Here is a 7,516-nt window from a genome sequence, read left to right on the forward strand (position 1 = left end):
GTTCAATTTCTTTTATTAAATTGAACAAAACACCTCCTAAGTGATAATCAACGTTATCGTCATTGTCATCATCGTTTGAGCCTTGTACCAAAACGATAAGACTCTAGCAAAAGTTTTAATGCCAATTACCGACCTGACACAAGCCTTAGCAGTGAAAGTCAAGCAGGGGCCCAATAATAAGAATTGGGCCTAAGGCCCGAGCCCAAGGCCAAGCTTGAATTTTCTAATTCTGGCCTAATCCGAACTGAATTTGATGTGTTCAGATTGGTTCAGGCCTGTGTTGAGTTTGGATTCGTCTCAATACTAAAATTTAATCATATATGTATTATTTATAAATATATATATATATATATATATATATATATATATATATATATGTGTGGATATGTATGTATATAGGCGGGCCAGGCTGAAATTAGGATAAGGTAGGGTCGGGCTTGGGCTACCTAAGAGTTAGCCCTAGAATCAACTTGAAAAATAAAAAGGCCAAAGTTTTGCACCCAAGGCCAATTCGATGATCAAAAGTCCAAGTTCAACCCATGTAAAATTGTGGGTTAGGTCGGTACGGACTCCAATTGAGCTTAAGGGTGAGCATTGTTTGGTTAAAATCGAAAAATCAAGTTGAAATTTTCAGTTTCAGTTTTCAGGTAAGAAAATTCGATTAATCAAAAAAAATTGAATTAACTGAAATTTATTATTTATATAACATATATATATGTTATATATATTATATAAATATATCTACAAGAAATAGCTGACCCCATATAGTTGGGATAAGGCTTGGATAATGATGATGATGATGATGACTAGACCTGTTCATGGACAAGGTAGCCCAATTGGCCCAACCTGTTCTAACTTCTAAGTTGGGCTTAGACATGAATTTAGGCTTGTCATCACGGGCTTAGCCCAAAACACCAATCTTGACTTTTTTGAGCTGGGCTAGAACTTTCTCAAAAAAGCCTAGCCTAACTTGATAATATATTATATAACAAAAAAACATATTTTAAATAAATCAGTTTGTAAATGAGTAAAAAAGAAAAAATATATTTTTTTCCAAATTTTCTAGCGGGGCTTCAAGCCTAGGCTCAAGCTTTGGGCTTTACATGAATGCCGGGCTTGGGCTCAAGACCTAGGCTTAATGGTCAGGCTGAACTCAGGTTTGGGCCTGAATGTGTTCTGTTAATATAAAGACAAAGCCTGACCCGAACTGGACCGACCCGGCCTGTAAATAGGTCTAATGATGACATAACAAAAAAGAGATCAATTAAAAGAATCAAACTTATCGAAATAGAATATTTAGAAAGAATTCATTCACCTGTTATACCTTTTACTTTTGAAATTGAAATATTTATTTGATTAGAAAGGTTTCACATTTTCTTGTGTTCTTAATTTATAAGTAGAAATGTAATAAACAAAGAATTATACATATAACATTGTTTTATTTGTCAATTAGATTATTGGCTTGAATTATTCAGAAATAAAAAGAGAAAAAGAAAATTAGAAGAAAGAAGAAATTATCAGCATTATTACATATTATAGGGGCAGAAATAAAAGATTTACTGGCTTCAAACAACAATTTTGTACTCTTAACGCATTTATTCTCTTTATACCTTAAAAGGGATATATCATATTGTTGTTGCTCGAGGAGGTCATTAATAATCATAAAACATAAAAGGAAATTATAAGGGTTTGTTTGGTTTATAGGAATAGGGGTCTGGAATCGGAATCAGAATGGGCTATTATGGTTCCAACTGTTTGGTTGGGCGGAATTGGAATCCCATTCCCATTCTTGCTGGAATGGTATTCCCCCATTTGAGGGAATGGTCATTCCCTGCCCCTCCCTTAGGAATGAAATCTCATTTCTACTGATTTTAATTCCCATTTCCATTCCTGCCTGAACCAAACAGACTAAGGGAATGGACCATTCCGATTCCAGAGAATTTCGATTTCGATTCTGATTCCGACTATGAACCAAACAGACCTAAGTGTAGTTTCTTCTGATTTGTGATCCCAAGATGTAGTTGATGTCTTTGTCACTGGCATGGCTTAGGATCGTTTGATAACAGCTCAAATTACTGAGTTGAACAACTTATTGGTTTGTCTTTTAAAAAATTACTAGATTCAGTTTGGAAGGAATACAAATACAAAACCTTGTATTTTGTATGTATTTACATTTATACTTCTTTCAAACTGAGCTTAAAAGACAAAATAATAAACTTTTCAGTTCAGATATTTCAGCTGTTATCAAACGACCCCTTAGTTCAATCAAGCTAAGTCGAGATCTCCTTTGGTACTTGAATTACAATAATGAGGTTTGTATTAATATATTTGAAATCAAACTTTCTTACTTTAGAATGTTCTATATCAAATTTACATAGAAAAGTGGCCACTTTCAGACTAGAACTTAATTGCATTATCATACTTGTTATGAGATTTTACCATCACAAACATTGACCCCTTTCATGTCATCAAGTTAATGAAATGGTACAGACATTACATATTCAAAGTTATACTACTTTCAAATAGAAGCATTCTACTTTGGACATGAACCTATTCATTCCAAAAAAATGAAAATAATTAACTCCAATTTATAAAATAGTGTCAACCTCAGACATGTAGCTACCTACGAAAAAACATCCACTATGTAGGGCCCATATTAGTTTTTCTAATTCAAATGAAAAACTCAATATGAAGGCTTTCAATGGTATGGGTCCCATTCACATGAAATATGAGGTCAGTTACAAATTAAATCTTAATTATTTTTTTAAATTAAATAAGCAATTCAAGTTAGATTTACCAAATAATGAATGTCAAACAAAAAATGGAATATAAGTGTAATTTGCCCTATAGTAGAGGTTTCCAATGATCATTAGCAAGTATAAAATTTAAAGATAAGTAAGGCCTCGTTTGGTTTATGGGAATAGGGGTTTGGTACATTGTTCAAAAAATCGTTATGTATTGGCTTATTTCAGTCGATATGTATTGTATTGGGAGCACCCCGATATGCCCCTATAGAGGGTGTACCAGGGTTTTCGACCAGTTTAGGGGGTGGAGGAACCTTAAACCGGCTCCTTGAACCAGATATGAAAAAAAAGTAAAAAACAATACCGATACTGCCCGATATACCCCTATTGGCGTATCGGGCGTATCGGTATTTAGAACCTTGGTCTAGAATCTATTCCGATTCCAACTGTTTGGTTGGGTGGAATTGGAATCTCATTCCTGCTAGAATGGCCATTCCCTGCCCCTCTTTTGGGAATGAAATCTTATTTCTATTGATTCTAATTCCCATTCCCATTCTTGTCTGAACCAAATAGATTATGTGAATGGATCATTCGGATTCCGGAGGATTTCGATTCCAATTCCAACTGTGAACTAAACGGACCCTAAGGTTGTGTTTGGAATCAGTGTAAAACGTCATCGGTGTATTTTTACACCAATGACATTTTACACTAAACCATGAAAATGACCATTGCTTTTTGAAAATAGCGATGGGTGGAAGAGTGTAAGGTTTTACATCAATAAAATCGATGCAGTTTTTACATCAATTATCAATGTAAAACTTTAGAACTGGTGAGATTTTATATCAATTATCGACATAAAACTCCACTCCATCCAAACGCACGTAAAACTAAACTGAAGTAGAGTTTAACGTCAATGATAATTACACCCTCTTTTCAAATGCTTACAAAACTGAACCGATGATTTACATCGCATCCAAATGCAATCAAGTTTATAATTTCCTATCATCTTGATGACAAAAATAATGGTGCCCTTCTCTTTCATTGCTCCAAGGCTCCAAGCTACAATCTTCGCTTAGTAAATGAAGTTCCTCTTATATCTAAGCACTCTTCTTTGTGATGACTTTGAAAGTATTTCAACCCAAGACTCTGATCAAGAGGAATGATTACAACTTGTGAGATTAAAAATCAAACCATCCACAACAATAATCTTAACTCAATTTTCCATTAATATAACGTTTTTTATTTTATTTATTTATTTGCAATGAGTGCAATAAAAATATTAAATTTATTTATTTTCCATCAATAGGAAACACCCCAATAATCAAGAATGCATAAAGTTTAAACACTGTTTTTGGGCATTCGAAATTGTTGTTACCTTATTATCCAATTGTTGGATCGCTAATAGGAATGCACCTTCGAGTGTGTAAGTTGCGACGTGAATACAACAATGTGATCTACATTAACATGCTCCCTTGCCAAGTTAAAAACGAAAAGAGCTTTCAAACCAGATGGTCCAACCAAAGAATCCATAAAATTGTGCAATTCATGATTATTCAATTGGGAGTCGATTGGACCAAACCAGCTGGCAGCAACCAATCCTATTTCTGGTTCACCATCAAATTTGGTTCCAAAATAATAGTTAGAATAAACAAATTGAAACTCATGAAAGGGTAATAGATGAAATTAGCTTGTAGATGCAAAAACTGCTACATCAGTCTCTGAGGGCAGTGCTTTTAACTGTGATGTTGCATTCCCATTATGTAGGTGTTTACTTTATTTGTTTTAGCGCAAATCTGAATCAGATGCATATTTTGTACCTGGTCTAATTTTGCAACCATTTCTTTGCAACAATGATTTGTACTCCTACCTGATACAAATTTTGCACTTTTTAATTTTTTATTTCATTTGCACCTACTGGAAATGCAAAATTTACACCACTTTCCTCCTCCCTCAATTCTCTCTCTTATATGATGGGAACCATATTATCTTGCTTTTTTCCTTACTCCTAAACAAATAACCATTCTCCTATCTCCATTCTTATACATATAAGGTGGGGACCAAATCATTTTACTTGCTATTTTACTAACAAACAAAGGCAGTCAAATCTGAAGTAAAAGGTAAATTAGAATTTAGATTCCACCTATTTTGCACTCCCATGCATGTACACCAGTGCAAATGAAATATGCATCACAAACAAACCAAGCATAACATACCTAAAAAAAAAAAGAAAAAAAAAAATTTATTTAGTTGGACAAATTTAATTTCAAATGGCCACACTACATTTTGTATTGGATTATGTGCATGGGGTGTTGGAGGAAATGTCTAAAAAGATATCTTTTTTTATATTTAGGGAGCATTTTTACTCTAAAACATCACATTTTTAATTTCCAAAGTTATATGCAAGGTTCAAAGTATAACATTCTTGATACAAGAAATTAAGTGTCAAGAGTTTCATTCAATCGATACTCTTACTCTTTTTTTTTTAATTTAATAATATAACAGTGAACATGCCACATCAGTATTTAGGGTTCGACTGTGATACCAAAAAAACATATAATCAATCAACTGATATCATAAAGTGGTAACCAATCATGTGGTTTTTTATAATCATAGGGAAGGGGATTTGATTGATCAAAGCCCTTATGATTTAAGTTTAGAGGTTGTAATTCAAAATAGGGCCACAGAATCACGAATGTCGTAATGCCATCCCCCTAAACCCATATAGTAGAGATGTATGCCGATTTGGTGTCTGAAGTGATTTGGCTTTCTTCTCAGAAAGAATTAATTATAATTTATAATAAAGTTTGACATCTAAAAAAAGCAATCAGCTTTTTCAAATTTGAATATACCACATTACATTTTCAAGAGCACCATAGTGATTTAAAAAAGGGTAAAATACAAAAACCTCCTTGAAGTTTTTAACAATAATAAAAACCTTCCCTCTAGTTTAACTTTAGCAAAATCCTCCTTTCTATTTTCAAAAAAAAAAAAAAAAAAAATCAACAAAAACCTCTCTTTTGTTAATGAACCTGACAAAAAACGTTAAATCGAATATAATTTTATAAATACCCATTTTACCCCTGTAGAAGTTATTATGTACCTATATTTACTAAAATACCCTTTGCCCTCTCTTATTATCTTGGTTACTGAAGAATGAGTGAGGAACGAACAAGGAAGATGGGCAACTGGAGAACGAACTAGGAAGAAGAATGACGAACCTAGGAAGAAGGATTCCGATCACACAACTTCTGCAAGTCTTTCAGCAACAAAACCAGGGAACTGCAAAGCCAACTCCACAAGATTTAGGTCAGAATCACTTAAGTTGATCTTTGTTTCAGTTCGGTCATAGGATCCTATCTTCCATATGTTCATCTCTATTCTTGGTTTCTTATTCTTCTACTTGGTTGTTATCAGACGACAAACTTTTCCTTGCATCAATTTTTCGGACCTGCCCCTGCTTGCTTCCTAATCCAATGGTTCCAAAGAGTTGCCTCCTTCTAGTTTGATGGGTCCTAAGCACTGTTACGCATTCATTGGTACCGTCCATTGGCACCAACCAACACTGTTTAGGTTGCGGGAAAATGCAAAGGTGGACCAAGTGAAAGCGGCCATGGAAAACAGAGTTCTTATAGTAACCATTCCCATGCAAGTAAGACTCTAAAAGGCCCGAAGTCAGGGCTATTGAAATCTTTGGCTAGAACAAATACTGTAATGCTCCAGCTGCTGATGCATTCGTTGTCAACTAGCATTGTAAAAGATGGGAAGATATGGCCTTTGCAGGATTGAGATTGTGTAGAACTTGTTTGATGTACTGTCGAATCAAATTAGCCATTCAAAAAGATTTAATTTGGATATACACCATAGGGTGCTTGGAGGAACAACGACAGAATCGGCCTTCAATAAAAGAAGTTAAAGAGGAGATAGAGTATATTATGAGTATTGTGACTCAAAGCAGAGGTTTTAGAGGCCAAGAAGGATTCAAAGAAGGGGCTGTCATATTTGCCCAGTTCAGATGGCTAGGCAGACCCATTTGACATGTCTTCTATATTTTACTTTGACGGATTAGATAGAGATCGAACTCAAGAAATCAGAAATCGAACTTAAGAAATCAGAACTCAAGAAATCAGAAATCAGATATTGAACTTAAGAAATCGAACCTAAAAAATCAGAAATCGAACCTAAAAAACACAGATGTCGTCCGGTGAAGAATAGTCACCGAAATATTTGGAAAGCCACATATGTTGTTTGGTGAAGAATATTCCGAACACAACCGCTGCAAGATGAAAACGAACTCTCATGAAGAAGAAAATGAATTCTCGTGAAGAAAACGAACTCTGGTGAAGAAATCGACCAACAATATGAAACCAGCCATCGTCCGGTGAAGAATCGTCTCCGGAATATTCTAGGAAGTGGAATATTCCGAGCATTGTCTGCTTGCAACAGTTAGGGTTAGGGTTTTTTCTCAAGAGAGTGTAATGAGTTTTTCGAGTAAGGGTAAAACTGGTATTTTGCAAATAGCTTAGATGGTATAAGGATAAAAATGCAATTTTCAACATGTTCATTAACAAAAGGGAGGTTTTTGTCAATTTTTTTGAAAATACAAGGGAGGATTTTGTTAAAGTTAAATTAAAGAGAAGGTTTTTATTATTGTCAGAAACTTCAAGGGAGGTTTTTGTATTTTGCCCTTTAAAAAACATCATTTGTTATGATGCAAGAAACCCACCTGTGAAACACATTGATGCCAAACAGAACCTAGCTATGTTAGTATATTT

Source organism: Nelumbo nucifera, chromosome 8, assembly GCF_055504915.1.
Source record: "Nelumbo nucifera cultivar China Antique chromosome 8, China Antique-T2T, whole genome shotgun sequence".
Lineage (NCBI taxonomy): Eukaryota > Viridiplantae > Streptophyta > Magnoliopsida > Proteales > Nelumbonaceae > Nelumbo > Nelumbo nucifera.